Raw genomic sequence first — 17,155 nt, forward strand, 5'->3', positions numbered from 1 at the left:
GAAACCTTAAACGGCGCCAGTCGTCTATGGCGTTTTTCGTTACGTAAATGGGCGAGAGATAAGATAAGATAACGCGAATCGTAAGACGTGGATTTCGATGCACGACTTTTAGAGAGTCGGCACGTTGCGTTTCCTCGAGTACCAAAGTACACGCTCGCAAGGGTCACACTCCGCGTGTGGACGTGGCTTAATGCAACTGCGCAACTACAGAGGCTAGAGGCTAATAGCGCGCTTGTAAGCGAAGGTTGTGACGCTAGAGCGAAGACACGGGAATACGTTATTTCATTGCGGACTCGCAGATACTCCTCACGCATCCTCTCTAGCGCCGCACAAGTGCCGCACCGCCACTGAAAATAGAATCGCCTTGCGAAACGTTCTTTCGAACCGTTCTCTCGTCTACGTCCGCGCGGCGTCCTACTCGCGTCTGGTTAGGTACATTGTCCGCAATTGCATCGCACGCGTGTAAACACGCCCAGGACGCTAGGCATCTCACGCGATCGCCTTCGCCTTCGATACGAAGCTTTATCTAACGATACTCGTTCGCATTTTTTTTCACGTCTCTCTGTATTTCTTCGATATTTATTCAACCAACCGCCCGGGGTAATCGCATTTGCGCAAATACCGAGCGTAATCGCGGCGTACCTTTCGACCGCGTACATATCGCGTAATTAACCGGCTCGCAAAGTCTTTCCGAAATTATATCGCGACGTGTGCATGCAAATCGATCGTCCACGTGCGCTGTATTTACCTCGCGGTATTTTTAGTATTGCGCTCGTGTCACCGGGAAACGTAAACGGCCCGCATAATTCCTCGATTCATTTATTCAACAAATTCGTAGCTCGAACGAAAGAAAGAAAGGAAAAAAAAAAAGAAACGGCCGTATTACGCACGGCGATCTTTTATCGCCGCGACGCCTGTCTGGCTGTTTCTGCGCGTGCAGAACCAACCGCCCGCTGTCGCACCGAAGCGAGAAAGAATGACGGAGACGGAGTGGCCGTTCGCAATAATGAATGGATTAAACAGCGTGACGTCACAGGATGGATTATATAAACGGTGGCGCGCGTGACATCGGACGTAGGAAGGAAGTTCGCTTCCTTTCGTACCTACAAGGTATTCCGTTCGTGCTGCGCCGCGCAAGTGTGTACGCCGTTGCGTGCGTGCGTGCGTGTGCGTATGCGCGCCGCGCGGTTCTGTACGCGAAACCGTTTCGTAGTCGGAGGGGTCGGTCATTTGAAAGCGGACGAGCTCGGTTAGAATCCTAATGACGACAGTGCCGCCTCTTTTCATCTCCTCTTCGACACGGTACCCCCGGCCTGTCCCCCGGTCTGCGCAGCGTGCAACGTGAAATTATCGTTCGCCCATCCGCAATAATTCGTACGCTTTATTAATTGTTGATTTTACGTCTGGTTACAGGTCTGCGTGCGACGTGTGTGCCGCTGCTCGCTGGCGTTGCTGCTGTATCCCGTGCGAACCCGGCCCCGGTTTCGAGAACGAGAAGGTAAGTCCTTCCCTCTGTGCTTCCGTATAATTATACGAACGACTTTCGTAGGCAAAAACACGTTCCACGCGCGTGGTCCGTGAATCACGCCTTGGAAACTTCCGTTAGTTCCGGGCAATGGGATCGCAGCGAGATAATTTTACGCTTTTTACTACGATATTATCGAGCGCAGGCCGTTGCCTAAGACGCGGACCGGCTTCTTTTGCGCCCGGATTGATCGGAAATTAATATAATAATTTTCTGATACTCGCCGTTCGTACGACCATTAATAACGTACCTATATAAATTACGTGGCCATTGGTCGCGATTTGTCATCGATAATACGATTTCACGAAATTATAATAACAGCTTGGTATTATGATCTTATAAATTTATTTTCGCAATTCAAATTTTATATACAACTGCGTTCTAAAAAGAAATAAAATAAAATAAAGAAAAATTAATTTTTTAAAAGAGAAAAAATTCTCTCGGTGATATTATATTTTAAATAATTAATTGAATTACTCCGTGCTAGTAGCTTCGTCTCACTTTTGGGTTATCCCGTCGCCTTCATTTCGCACAAATTCTCAACAGCTTGCTCGTCGCTGCATTGATATTATTGAGTACGCACGTATCGTCTCGTCATACGGCGTTATACTTAAAGTTCCGCACCGACAGGAAGATATTATCATAACCATCCCCGCCTCGATATGCAGATATATTTGGACGGCGCTACGCGCCCGTGACGGCAGGCGACTCTAATTTATCGTTCCGACTAAGTTCGTTGAGGTATCGAAACGGAAGTCGAGCGGTCCCCAAACCTTCCCGATCTTCGCGCGCGGCGTGACCGCTTTGCGTAATTCACGATCCCCCGTCGCGGTCATCCGTTCCATTTCTTCGAAGTCCTCGCTGGGCCTCCTCGCGCCGATTATTAGCTCGTAGTCTGGGAGCCGTCTGCGGGTCGACGTCCCGGCGTCCCGGAATAGACGCATCCCGCGCCGCGCCGATGCTTGTTACACTCTGTCACCAACGAAAACGGACGGCGCCGCTAGATCTCGCGATTTCCGGGCCACTTGCGCGCGACGGAAAAATAAAAATTAAAAAAAAAAAGAGAAGATCGAAGCGATTAACTCCGTTGATTCCGGCGGCGATTATTTATTCTATCAGAAAGCACGCGCGGAAAAAAATAATTAAGATACATGTACCTGAGACACAATCTAGGCGAACGTACACGTTTTCTCTTCGTTCAATCGGGCTGAAGACGAAAGGTTTGAAAAAGAAAATCTATTCCTGTACGAGTCGTTTGATTTTCTTTACGGAATATTTATATTTCCGTTGTATTAAAAGACTAACGATCGTTGAAAATCTTGACCCACGGTACCCACCTTGATCGTCGGCATTTATCTCGGATCTCGAGCGGTCGTCTCAGCCGCGCTCACCCCGTCTCCTTTCCTATCGCTCGGTAATACGTCACGATGATCACCCCGGAGACCGGTTAACAGTCATCCTTCTCGAAGGGCAGGTGCGTAGGTACGCGCTGCTTTTGTATGCAAGGGAAAAGGGCAGCTGCTTGTTCCTAGACACAAGACAGGAGGCGAAGGGCAAGTAAGCGGTGGAAGAAGGCGAGGAGAGGGAGGAGGCGGTGGAAGACGAAAGGGCGAGAAAGAGAGATGGCTCGTCGCGCTAAGGTAAACGATATAATGGGGACGTAACAGTGGGTCCTTTTCAGTGGCAGATGTCCTGGCCGAGACACGTGCCTCGCGACGTCCCCTTTTTTTTTTTTTCGGGGGCCCCATCGCGCTCCCTTGCCCTCCCCCTTCTTCTTTCTCCGCGCTCGAGGAGGAACGAGAGCGGAAAACCCCCAAAAATAAAGGGGGTCCTCCGTGCAATAAGGGCCGCGCGCTCGCGTCCTACGTCGCGCTACTTCCTTTCTTCCGTTCTTTCTTTCCGCCCGTGCCTCTTTTTTTTCTTTTTCTTTTTTTTTTTTTTTTTTTTTTTTTTCTTCTAAGCTGGGAGGGACAAGCTGTTTGGCACCAGCTGCTCTCGTTATACTGCGGATTTCGCACCGGCATAACGGCGTGTTCGTTGCTCCGCGCCCTATTTGCGCGAAGATTTGAAACCCTCGCGCCGACTTTCACCGGCAGTTCTTTTTTTTTTTTTTTTAGCGCTCGCCACGAGTCTCAGCGCAGCAATTAAAGAGATTTCTTACTTCTAATTGGGGAAAAATGGTAACGGATAAACAACAATTTACTTTTTAGCGAACTCTGGTAAAATACTGGTTAGAGCTACTCGACATTATTCGCACGCGGATGTGCACGTGGAGATATATCTCGGTGGCCGCAATTGTTATAGGTACCGTGTACGCGATTGAATCCGAGATCTTTATAAATCGCGCCGTTCGGTCCGGCATGGATAGCATCTGCGCGTCTCGATTTCTCAAATGTCACGTCGATTCGTTTGCGGATCTCGTATCCCAGATCGCCCAACAAAGTGACCGTCGGCGAGAAGATGCCGAATATATTCGCGCGGACAAAGGGAATTTGAGGCAGGTTGGTGCCGGTCGTGGCCGAATAAGCCTCGAGCAAACGCGGTACGTATCGTCGTGCCAAATTCTTTCAAAAGGCAAACATTTGGCGGATTTGCCGCATTGAACGTTTCGCGGAAAGCTCGTCTTTTCTGAGCCGCCGGCTTAAAACCGGTCCGAGTGAAAAATACTTCTAACAAGTTTTCTAACAGAAGCACACGCCACGGGATATTCCTCATGAAAGTGTGAAACGACGCTACAATAAACTGTGGTCGCGAAACTACCTCCTATCTCTTCGAGCACGTTAACTCACACACAAAAAAAAGAAAAAAAAAAAATAACAAAAATAAAATAGAGTTTATTAGGTACGTGAGCTTTTGTTCTACTTTACCTCATAGTCGCCAGTAATTATTCTCGAGGGAAGGAGATGAAAAAAAAAAGAAAAGAAAAAACTTAACAAAATACAACTGCATTAACGACATATCATTTCCACGCGGAGACCGTAACGTTGAAATTAAAACTCGCGGAAACTAGTCCCGGCTTCCGATTTGACCGACGCGCGGCGGCACCTATTCGCCTTGCCCTCGTTCGCGCGACTTCTCGCCGCTCACAAAAGCCCATTACAATATCTCTTACGTTTCAGCCTTCAATGAGCTCCAATTCAGTTCCCGCGTACGTTTGCACGTATAAAAGCGAGCTTTACGCCGGGCGTCCGTCTGAGAGCCGCTGCGCCGCCGTGCGACTTTTTGAGTCGCTTTGCTCTCACGCCGGGACTACGTTATACACCGTATGTACGCGTATTAACGTGCACACGCGCGCGTGTATCCACGCACCGCCGCTGATGCACCGGCAGGCGGCGGCTACGCACGTACACCTACGTCGGCGGAGAGAGAGAGAGAGAGAGCACCAGCCCCGTTTTACACACGCCGCGCGTACATTACGCCGCGATATATCGAGCGCGCATTCCTGCCCGATACCATTACGCGACCGGGACCCGCGACTCGTCGATACTTCGCCGTGATCGCGCGGCATTCATGCGCGCCCCGATATATTCCTGGAAACACGAGAGAGAGAGAGAAAAAGAGTGAGTCCGGTCGAGAAAATGCACCTCTCCGATTGGTTTGAAATAGCACCAGGTGGACAGGCAGCTCTTTTGCATTATTTTTTTAACAGCGAGCTCTCCTTCGAATCGTTTTCCGCCTAACGGAAACATCGATAAAGCTCATTCCATCCGCTTAATTATGCACTTTGATATAACTGATCCTGTGATCAAAGCGCTCGGAGGTGCATATCCTTTGATGTGAATTATTTTTCAAGGCACCGAAAATAAGATTCGTTCTTTTTTCTTTTTTTTTAAATTATTATTATTATTTTAATCGGTGCTTTAATAATGTCAAATGACTCGTGGTCGTTGACCCGTCCAAAATTCCGACGATTTTACTTGAATGCATGGGGACAGCGACGCTCTATCGCCCTACGCGAGACTTAACCGCATTCCCGCGGAAACCAACGAACGTGGGATTCTGTAACTTCATTATATCGCGCGAGGAGAAGACTTGGATCGTTTCTCGACGTTTGTCTCGCGAAAAAAAAAAAACGCCACACGTTGTCGAAATCCGGTTTCTCACAAAATTCTTTCGGCAAACTCCGCAATGAGAGAATCCACCACGTGATCGTCAATAATATTCGCAACAGAAAACGATATTAATTACTCTCGCTCTTTAGCGAAATGATAACGCCGAACGGTAAAGCGGTGTCCGCGACATCGAGATAGAAATTTATGATCGAGAAGCAGGATGAAACACTGAGAACCTCTGCGGCTACTTCGATTCTGCTTCGACTTCCTTCGACCCGAATGCAGTGACCCGTGCTAACGATCGCGAATAGCAACGATCGATCTTCACGATCCGGGGTGCTATGCCAGGCGAAGAAGTCGAAGACCTCTCCTCGTGAAAGTTCCCTACGTCGGAATTCCGTCATATCCGAGACGAAGCGACTTCGTTTCTTTGCCGCGGAATTTTTTTTTCTGTTTTTTTTTTGTTGTACGTTCCGCTCTAACTCGTTTTCTCCCGGCGTTGGGTGTCGATCGCGTTGAAATTCGCATCCGAATAGTCCGTGAATAATTGCGAGCGGGGGAGAAAAAATACGGGAGGGAAAAAAAGAAAAAGAAAGGCGATTCGGAATGTAGTTGTAAAACATTTGGAATGTTGCGTGATGTACCGCAATAGAAAACTTCTGAGAATTCTAATCAAATAACGAGACCCCCGAAGACGATACTTTATTGCTAGGAAATTAATTATTTAAACGATCGATTCACTCGCCAGCGCTGATTATTTTTAATAAACAATGTTAAGCAAAATTTTATACTTATTCCAGAAAAAAAAAAAAAAAAAAAGAAATGCGCCGGGAGGTCATAAAATATGCAAAATTATGATAATCACATATTCAAATTATTAAAATTACGTAAATAATAATCTCTTATTAAGTATTACATAAATATGAGCGTCTAAGCGATGAGAATAAAAATCGACCCGACAGAGCGACGTAGCTAATTTTTTTTTTACCGTTTTTAAACATTAGAAATTTTTTTTTATACAAAAAAAAAAAAGAAAGAAAAGCTATTGTCCTCTTTAATAAATGCACGTCAACGATAGTCGCCGGGCACATCCAGGCGTTATTATTAATGTACGGACCAAGAATAATAATTCCACAGAAGTATTGCTGGAGTTTATAACGTGCACGGTAAAAGAGCAAGGCCCCCGCGTATGCGAATTGGATCTAATCCATTATGCAGCGATCGTCGTCTACCTTTTAAAAGCTGGATAGACTGACAGTGACATAGTATAGACATTGGTATACGAAGATGAGTACCCTCCATTATTCACGTAGATTATCGATAAATTATAATAGCGGCGAATCAATAATGGAAGTCTTCGAGCTTGTTGTTCGATTTCCAGGTATCAGTCAACGCCGACGTCTCTGTCTTGCGTTTCGCGGACGGCGCGGTGCCTTCCGCGCGGCCTTCGTTTCACGGCGATTTATTCCTACCGCGAAATAAGCGCGCTTGTTCGGCGGTAACTGCGTCCTGGACTATTGTGCCAACTTCGCGCGAGATGTGTTAGCTACGGCCCGGCCTGCACCAGTTTCGAACTTACGGTTATTTCCGACGTTGAAAGGCGCGAATCGAAATGAAAATCCCACTCGGCTTCTCACTTTACATTTAATTTAGAACATACGGCCGGCCGCGCGTTGTTGCGGCGCATCACTGCCAGGGTTACGACATTCGATTCCCTTCGACGCCTCTTGGGGGGGGGGAAGGGGGGTTCGATAAAAATTCTCTTTCGGTTTTGACGATGATTGAACAATTCTGGCAGAGTTTACCTAAAACGTTATTTGTCGCCGCGGATATAAACGAAACGGATATGACTTCTAAAACTATTCGCGGATACCGTCGGCCGCTGCCAAGAGATTATTATTCGCGAAAATACGAGACGCGGGAGATGCACTTGAGGTGCGAAAGTTATTCGCGCTCGTGGAAAATCTTGAAGTCCGTGCAGCCGCGTTATTAATGCGATTGTTAGTTATCCTACTGTTTGAAGATAAACGACGGCGGAGTTGTTGCGGCAAGAGCCCGCTCGTTTAGATTTCAATCGTGCCTTCCCGCGATTTGAGGCCGCGAAGCTTAAGACCTCCTCCCCCGGCGCGAAGTTTAATATCGAAGGATGCGCCTCTCGTCGGCTACTGACAAGTGCAACGTACCGGCGGTATGCGCGCGGGATAATAACCAAGACGTGTCCTGGCAAGAACGAAGTCCTGGCGGGCTCCGCCGGCATCCCGTTGCGGCAAGGCTTCGGGGCCGTTCGTTTACTTCGCTTCGCGGCGAAGCCGCGTAATGTCCTACCGCGAAGTCCCATTCGCGTTTGACGATCCTCGCGTCACGCTTTCGTGACACCTAAAAGGCCAAATTGACGGTCTCCGAGTGCCGGGGCCGCCGTCTGCGGGCGGCGCGAGCGGGGGCCAGTTTGCAATAAAATACGCAAAACCCGCGGCATACCTCCGTAACGTACGCACGCACGCACGCACCCGGGATGCGCTAACGAGCGAACGACGAGATACCTCGTCGCTCATCACGGCCTCTTCATCGGCCACGGCCGCGTCCTCGAAAACACGTTTTAGCGCGATTGAAATTATAAAAGTGCTCCCTCTCGCCACTTGGCGTGACGCACGTCGGCTCCTCTCTCGTCGCGAGGTGCGAATACACCTCTTCTAAAGGCGAAATTGCCTTAATCCTCTTAACCGATGATGCATGGATCGCCGGGATTCCGAGCATCGCTCCGCGCCGTAAGTTATTCCCCCGCGAGCGTGTCTCGGGCGAATTCACGATTTACGAACTAGATACATTCCCCGCGACTTGTAATTTAACGAGGCTCTTAGGTTATCGGCTGTTCGGTATTTCTCGGCACACCGGGGAATATTTTCCCGCGGTATGATTAACCGCTGAAACGGTCGCGAAATTATTCCGGGACACGGGGGGAAACCGTGAGTATCCACCTCGCCGGGGTTCCGTCCGCCTTGCTTTTTCGCGAGAGGCGCGCGCGTCATGGAGATTAATTTTTCTTCCCACGGCGCTCGTACGCGACGAGGACCGATGACGGTCGCCTTCTAATGCGCTACGCGCATCGCGGAGATATCGCGGGAATGCGCGCGATCGCTCCTTAGCGGCGGCTCGTCCCTCGTCGGAGGTGTAAAATTACCGCGTACCTCCGCGGCAGTTCTTTCTCGACGGATTCAGCGGAGCCAGGGCGCGACGCGTTTAAACGTCCGGGACGAAAAGGCGGTTATCACCGGCGCCGATGCGAGACTCGTCCGCGAACCCGCGCGGACTATCAACTAACGAGCCCACGGCGACGGCGAACAGAGGCGCCGGTGCTTATTGTTAGGTACGGAGTCCCGGTTGCTTTTGTGGCATGTCTCTCTTCGCCGCGGAGCCGTGCGTCGACCCCTGCATTCCATATTGAAGCGGACTTTCAGGTACGCACACGGCACGAGTTTCTTTTTTTTTTCTTTTTTTTTCTTTTTTTTTTTTTAACAGTTTGAAACGCGACGTTCAGCATAGGCGCCTCCTCCCCCTCCGATTTACGTCGCGCCTCACTTCTATTTTTATTAAGCGAACAGTTTTTGAGCTACAGGACTCGCGTGATAATAAACGGAATAAATACTTCAACCTAATTCTCTTCGTCCTCACTTTTATTCTACTTAGTTCCCGAGTTTAGTTTCGCGAGTTTGAAATTCGGATTCCCGCTGCCCGGTCCCTCGTGCTCTTTACGTGTCCCGACCCAAGGGCTTGAAGGATCCTTACGATTCAATATTTGGATTGTTGAGGAAAATTATAGCGCACCGTGCTACAATAAACTCATTACGGCTACATTATCCAAATTGAAACGTAGTAATCGAGGTTAATTGGAGTCAATAATAGAATGAAGAGAGAACGTCCGCAAATAGTAACGAGATCGTGAACACGTAGTAATAGCTGCAGCGGCGGCGGCGGTAGCTGCAACGGCAGTCGAAAGCAGTGGTGGTAATAATAGTAGTAGAGCAGAGCGGTAGCGGCGCATAGTGGTAGTCGAACAGGCACGGTAGTGTGGTAGTAAATGGTGAAGAGCCCCGGTAGAGAGGTAAAACGCATACACGCGAGCGCGGCGATGATTCGGTGAAGCAGCATCGCGGTCGGCGGTGGATGCCGAAGAGAAGCGTAGAAGAAGAAGTGTCTGGATGGAGAACGGGAAGAAAGAGGAGAGCGAGGGACGGAAGGAAGGACGAGGGGGGAGGAGGAGGGGAGGGGTGGGGAAGCTGGCCTGGTCAGGAGGCGAGGAGGCAAGAGTGAAGTCGGGGACTAGACTTGTACCTGCATTCCATTCCCACTGGCCGTGTAGATCCTTGTATAGGTGTTCGTCCATCTCCTCTTTCTTCTTCTTTTCCTCCTCGGCCCTCGTTCCTCCTCCGCTCCGGACTCCGTGCTCCTTCCCTTCCGCGGGGTGAAAGGAAGAAGGACGGGGAAGAGAGTCCTTCTTGATCTCCTGGCTCTCCTCCCCCCGCCCCCTCGTATCTCCCTTTACCTTCTCTATCTCCTCTTCGTCATTTTACTTCGGCCGCCCGCTCCCGACGTCAACCGGATCCGGGGCACTTCAAGAGGGCCCTCGCGATGAAGACATCCCCCGCGCTTCTCGCGCTTCGCGAAACTCCCCCGATATTCGACGAGCGAAGGACCCGTCCTCGTTCTCGTGTCAACGTACCTATCTCCGAATTATTTCCACTTTATCGCGGTGAGCTCGCGCTCGCGCGGGCCCTTCCCATTCCTTTCGGACTTCTTTCTTCGTCCACTCACGATTCCTCTTTCTCTTTCGAACGGCATACTTCACACCTCTCACAGTGATGATCTCCTACGGGTTTCTCTTTTTTTTTTCTTTCTTTCTTTCTCCTTCTTTCTCTTTCTCCTTGCACTCGTTTCATCAGTCGCTTCCTCTGTAGACACCCCGTTGTTCGTGCTTCGTCTGCGATTTCTTTTCTTCACACTAGCTCCCCCGTTGGTAATCAGGTCTCATACTCGAGGGGGAAAGAAAAAAAAAGAAAATCGCCCCACTCAGAAACTTAAAGATTTCTTTCAAAGATCAAAGGATGTGATATTACGGTCAAATAATTGGAACGTCTCTTTTCGACTTTGCCATTAGTAAATTATTAACGAGTCTCCGCAAGGATTAAATGAGATTCAATGTCGGTTCTAAAACGGTCGGGATCGCGAAAAAATAGCAGCGACCGACGCGGTGGTATCGCCAGACAAATATAAACCCGTCGAGTTATTCCGGAGTCGCGATCTTCTTAATTAGTACAATTAGCCGGGCCGAGAATAGAACGATGACGCGTCGCGCGAGTGTCGCGGGGTTGCATACATTTGTCGTAACGCGTTGCATATTCGAGCAGTTCTTTTTGTTTCGATTCTATAAAAAAATCAGACCGCACGGGAAATGAAACCGACTAGGAAAAATTAATAAATTACGAAATAATAGAATAAAATAATTAAAAAAATAAAATAAAATAAATAAATGAAAGAGAGACGGTTCATAAAATTTAATAGAAACGTCAAAGTGTAAAAATAACGCTCGCGCATCGCAATCTTCGTAATTTGCAATATGTAAATAAGTAACATGCATGCCTCGCGTGTCTTTCGAAAGTTTTACGAAAGTAGGCACTTTAACTCGGCGGAAACGTTGTTGAGACCACGTCCCGGAAAAGTTTGGCAGCCTCGCGTGGCGACCTTTACATATTGCACGTGACAGTGCGTTAACGAGGGCATCCCCGAATACCGCGGACGGTAGTCGCATCGCACCCGGATCGTAAAATCGCGGCGGGTTATTACGTTTTCCTATTCTTATTTAATACACGGCGGTCGGTCGTGTATAACCAAAAAGGAGGATCGAGATGGAAGCATTAAAAGCGTTCGTGTTCCCGGCCGAAACTCCGAGCATCCGAGTTGCGAGGAGAAGCGTAAAAAGAAGACTTGGAAGTTTCAGATTGCCGAAGTTAAGATATCATAATCCCGGGAGTTTCGAGACTCTCGGCGAAATGAAATAAGATGAAGCGTGATATGCGGCTGGGCGATAATCGAAGGCGGTTCAAAATCGAAAACTTAGGGACGTCCGCTTCGGATAAAAAGGAGACCCGCGAGCGGCATCGTTTCTCGATCGCAGGCCGCGGTCGTCATCGCGGGTGCGTTTTAGTTAATTAAAAGACAAAAGAAAAAAAAAGAAAAACAATTTCCTTCGGCCTGTTTCTCGTGCGGGATAGTTTTAGGGCGTAGGTCGTCGGTTGTGGTTCGACGTCGCGGCCTTCGTGCAGCGTTTCTATCGATCGCAAGTTAGTTTAGAGCGAATTACGTCAATCGAGGAGTAAGCCCTTCTCCATAACGCCCCCGCGGGTAACCGTCGACTTCCCCGCAACGACATCGTTTCGCAATAATTGAATGAATTATGAAAAGGTCGGGGGGGGGGCGAAATACTTGATATAATACCGATAACTTTACTCGTTACATATCGTTATTCGATACCGGCCGATATCGGTGATTCCGTCGGGCGAAAGTAGCCCGATCGACCCGTCACCGGTCTCTAAAAAGCACGATTTTACATAAGTAAAGAGCTCGGGATTTTCAGTTTATGCCGGAGGTCCGCGGATAAAAAGGACGGGTCTACTAATGCCTGGCACTTGTTCCGCCGCGCCTCGATTTCCCGCGGGAGAAGGAGTTCCGGAGAAGAGCGGTAGCCTTGTCAGAGCGCTCTTCTTCGCCGGGCTCGCTTAGAAAACATCTGGTCCCTCTTCCTCTTCCTCTGTTAGCCGCGTTAGGGTCCCTCCCGGTCGTACGCGATACTCCCGCGGCATTCGTTTAATCGGCATTCACGATCGTGACTCGGCGATGACATCAACGCATCGCGCTGCCGCCGTCGCCGCCAACATTTTTCTCAACGTTGGTTTTGTAACGCGTTAATGTTTCTTTAATCGCTCGTTACCCGCGCGCATGCCTTTGCCGCGCGAGATATTCCTCCGAACCATATTGAATGCCCCGCTCGCCTCCATTGTATGCAAATCGATCTCGAGACGTGTCACATTCACGAGATCTTAACGCTCAAATATCGATCTTCGCCTCGCCCCGTGCGTGTCCGGTCCCGGTAAAAAGAGAGCTGGGTAAAAAAAATTTCCCACCATTTATACGCATTATCTTCCGTGGCACCCACCTGTCTTGCGAGAGGGAAAGATCAGAAGATGTAATTTGTGGGCGACGCGATACGACTAAAATACTAAATCACTGCGTGATTTTTTTTTCTCATTTTTTCTTATTTTTTTTTCTTTTCTTTATGGTTATAAATTGATAATTTTTCGCACACTCTGTTATTAAGTCACGTTATTAATTCTAATTAATTATTACTCCACGGACATTGGTATATTAATAATAATTTTAATTTTTTTTTAATCTGATAATTATTAATGACGAGTCAAACATTTGCAAATGGTATTTTTTCCAACGTAATAAAAAATAAAATTCAAGAAACGTACGAAAACCGCGTTTGCGAGAACGATTTTAACCGTCTCCGCGTTTATCCAGGCAGGAAAGTAGTGCAGTTACAAGCGCGCACACGCTACACGAACTAGACAACCAACGAATCTTTCTAGTTATCGATGCGGTTCAGCAGCTGTGCAAACGTTCATGCGAAGTTGCCTGTAGCGGAGAGAGAGAGGGAGAATGAAAGAAACAAGAAGGAAGCGATATCGAACGAATAATGATCGGGTTCTAACGAGGTCTGGATAATCTTCTGATTTCTTTTCTTTTTTTTTTTTTTCTTTTCTGCGAGATTTTTTTTTCGGTTGCTATCGGTGGTCCGGAATCGATCCGCGCACGCAAACGGCGACGCGGACGTGTCACGCACGCATGTACACACCCGCAGGGCCCTGACGCATTGCGTGAGCTCGCGTATGCACGAGAGCATGAGCCCACCGCTCTCGTCCATGCGCGAGATTCTCTGGAGGGATCTGTCACGCGTACAAATAGCTGACCTCGCTTCGTCGCCTCTATCAATGACTCGTCCGCGCCGGACTTGAATGGCTTTTACGCCTCTTCCGTTTACTACGCTCTTTCGCGCGCAAGACAGTCGCGGAGATTAAAAACCGGTATGAGTTTCGGCGAAACCCTCCCTTTCTCCCGCCCGGGTCTTCGATGATGCGGACGCGGTGATATCAATCTCACGCTATTGTTTTCGGCAACGACGATTCCGCCACGAGGTTCCGACGAGCCAGAATTTACATTTCGCCGTTGCCTTTCGAATTTCTACGTCCGGGAAAATGTAAAAAATAAAATAGAGAAAGTATTCTAGAGTAGAAAGGCATCTCGCGATGTAACGTTTGTCTTTAATTAAAAATTTGACAGGGTACGTTTTGAAAATGTGTCCAGATATTTTATTAGGCGCGAAAAAATTGTTATATGTTTTTAGTTGAGTTACGAAAGGTTGCTGGTTGAATTTTGCGTAGTAACTTAGTGTGCTTGTTTCCTCCTCACACCTCTTGCCCTCCCCCAGATGTTTCATACTCGTTGGATAATGCAAAATATTAAATCGGTAACGTAGAAAACTCTTCTGCAGTGAATGGATGTGTAGATCTCACGTTACTTCAAAATCGGTAAAGCTGTTCTCCTTCGGTACATATTACTAACTTCAGATAACGTTACCGTGCCGGTCTAATATTATCAACAGTTGCAGGAATCTCTATTAAATCCGCGATAATTTTTTAATCAATTAGCATTTCAACGTTATTCACAACGAATTATTCACGACGATTTTAATAATAAATTAAGTAAAATTAAAACATTTATAAAAAGAATAAATGTACGATTTTGAATTTAATTCTTTCGATTTTAACATTAATCAAAGTTATTAATTATATATCGTTAATATTTCTTATTGTCATCAGACTTTAATTCGCAAAATAAAACGAGCGCTCGTTCGATTTCATGCGCATACTTTATAACGATATTAATTAATCGGGAACATAATAATTTATGCATCTCGTTGACGGACAGTGCTTTCGGAAAAGTGACGAGGGAATATTAATTAAAAAAATAATTATCTTTCCCGACTTGGCGATTCGATGGGTAGTTGAGAAATTGTCAACGGTCTTTCACGCTTTTTCTTTAGCGCGTTGTCATCGGGCAACGTCACTCGTAATAACATGTGCTATCTCGATAATAACAATTTCGCGGAGCGACGTTCCGGCGATCCCTCCGCTCGTTAAACTTTACGATCGTCAGCGGACCTTCGAATAACTAACCGCCGCTGCCGATCCGAGCGCGTTAATTAGATAAAAAGCGGCGATCCGCTTCTCAGAAGGGCCGAAGACGAGCGGGCGTAATCAGCGAGCGGAGCCGATCAGCGGTGCACGCCATTGCGAGATATCGGCGTTACGATTGCGTCCTCTCTCGCGCTCTTTTTTTTTTTTTTTTTAAATACGTTATCCACCAGAAATACGAAACGTAAGACATTAAATATCGTTCAAGCGAGGCCTCACGTCAAATTTTCGTTCGAGATAAAATTTATTTCATTCCAGATAAGATTTTGTAAATTATTCAGTGGTCCAACGCTGGACGTCAAATAATTTTATTATATATTTTGATTATTTTGCGAGACGATCGCCATTCCCTTCGACGCGGATCGCTTGGGCACGTGCGAACAGTTGCGAGACTCTCCTTGTACGGTACTTGGTTCCGAAGGCAACGAGAAGGGACCGAATCTTCGCGCGCTGCTCTTCCTCGCTTCGTTCTTCCACGGAATACGGTCCGGCCACCGGGTCGCGAGGTCGCGGTATCTTTATCAGGGCTCCGTGTAACCGACTCGCTTATCAGCCGACCGATAACACACGTGCAAAATAACGTATATTCCGCGATGGACCCTTCAGTAGACGGACATCAGAAGACGCGACGTATCGAAGTAGAATTCGCGTTTATTCCATCGCTTCGCTTCGCTAAATTTATTAAAGCGATCACAAGCATGTCAATTCCGATAATAAAATTCCCATTATTATCATATTCTCTCTCAACAAAGATTGCGATCGTTATATAACGTTGCATTTTTCCGCGACAAAGTTACGAGTTTGGAATAAAGGAAATTTACCGCGTTAAAAAAAAAAAAAAGAAGGAAGGAAAAAAAAGGAGAGAAAAAAAAAACCGCGCAGGTGTTGCACGCGAGCCGCATCGCGCGAGTATCTAAAAGAATTAACGTGCATGCGATAATAATGCGTTTATGTAAGAAACGTTTATTCATCCGCGTCGAGCGGCGCGCGCGGGAATATTAAGCGTCAGTTTTAAAATCAGTGTATAACATTCCCCGCTGGTACGATGAAAACCTCCCAAGTAGATCCGTCGATTAAGGATCGATGAGGGTTTAAATATCACCGATCATCGTTCCGCGCATTCCACGGGGTCATCGTGTATCTCTGCGCCGCCTTGGTCGGTCCATCTGGTGTGTCTGACCTGTCCGGCGACCTATCGCTCCGCGGCCTCTCAACACTCTCCCGATCTCCCGTGAATTTCACTTCCCAAAGTAACAAGAGTCCACGATTTTGCGAAACGACTCGGCATCGTTGTGTTACGTAAGTAAAGACGCATTACGATTCAATTTTACATCCGATAATTGTGGACCTTTGTACTTTTCTTTACCATCTTTTTTTTTTCTTTCAGCCTGATGCCCTTCCACTCCAGGCCTCCTTTACTTCAAAGCCTCTCCAAGCGCGTTCCCTGCCTTTTACGCCTTCCGAATCTAATTCTCTCTGTTGGTACATTTATGAATAATTATTAATTTTACTTAATTATTGTTCGTTATCTCGACGCCGTCCCGAATCGACGTGCTTCCGTGTTCGAGAGCCGCACGCGATCAAGTCAAAAGATATATATATGGTTATTTACGGGAGAAACATTTGTTACGAGAGCCTCGAGTGGGATCCCTAAGCAAATGTATCTTCCGTATGCTATTCCGCTTTAAGAGACAGCGCGAAACAACACAAAAAAGGAACGAGGAAGGTACGACGGTCGGCGCGCGGGGGTGGCCGATTCTCGAAATTACAATTTTCGACGACGTCTGGCACACGTCTGCCTGTTATTTTAGGACGTTCATAGAAATTTGAGGCTCGGTAACGAACGGTCACGGTCTCGTTTCTGGTACGGTGTTCGGGCCGTTTGAAAAAAATCCGCAGAAGTGAAAGCCGCGAGCGGTGGCAGGAAGGGAGGGAAGAAGAGGGCGCGACACCCACCCTTCTTTCTCTCGTTCAACAGTTTCGTCGGTACTAATCTGTCTCCTTCTATTTTCAGGGATCGCTGACGGCGTGGAAAAAGAATGCTCGACGAGCTGCGGAACGTTAAAAAGGAAACCTGCCTGGATAAATAAATTTTGTTCGGCCAAGTTAATTAGGATTGATAAGGCTAATATTTAGCGAGTTTTTCAGTAATGTCGACTAGTGACGACTCTCTTTTTTTTTCTAGAGCGCTTAGTTTTCATCGGACGGGGCGCTATTGAGCCACGATGAAAATCGGAACCGTCGCCCGACGTTAAGACGAAACTGGTTTT

At 47.6% G+C, this 17,155-nt stretch overlaps 1 long non-coding RNA gene across 2 annotated transcripts in view; it reads left to right on the forward strand.

The window, feature by feature from the left end:
* The window catches only part of LOC139111103 (uncharacterized), a 28,995-nt gene extending 22,827 nt beyond the window's left edge, over positions 1 to 6,168 (forward strand). For both annotated transcript variants that reach the window (XR_011547154.1, XR_011547153.1), the window contains one exon: positions 1,414 to 6,168. This is a non-coding gene — a long non-coding RNA (uncharacterized lncRNA). The remainder of the gene's footprint in view (positions 1 to 1,413) is intronic.
* Positions 6,169 to 17,155: the final 10,987 nt, after the last annotated feature.

The sequence above is a fragment of the Cardiocondyla obscurior genome, linkage group LG22, assembly GCF_019399895.1.
Source record: "Cardiocondyla obscurior isolate alpha-2009 linkage group LG22, Cobs3.1, whole genome shotgun sequence".
Taxonomy (NCBI): domain Eukaryota; kingdom Metazoa; phylum Arthropoda; class Insecta; order Hymenoptera; family Formicidae; genus Cardiocondyla; species Cardiocondyla obscurior.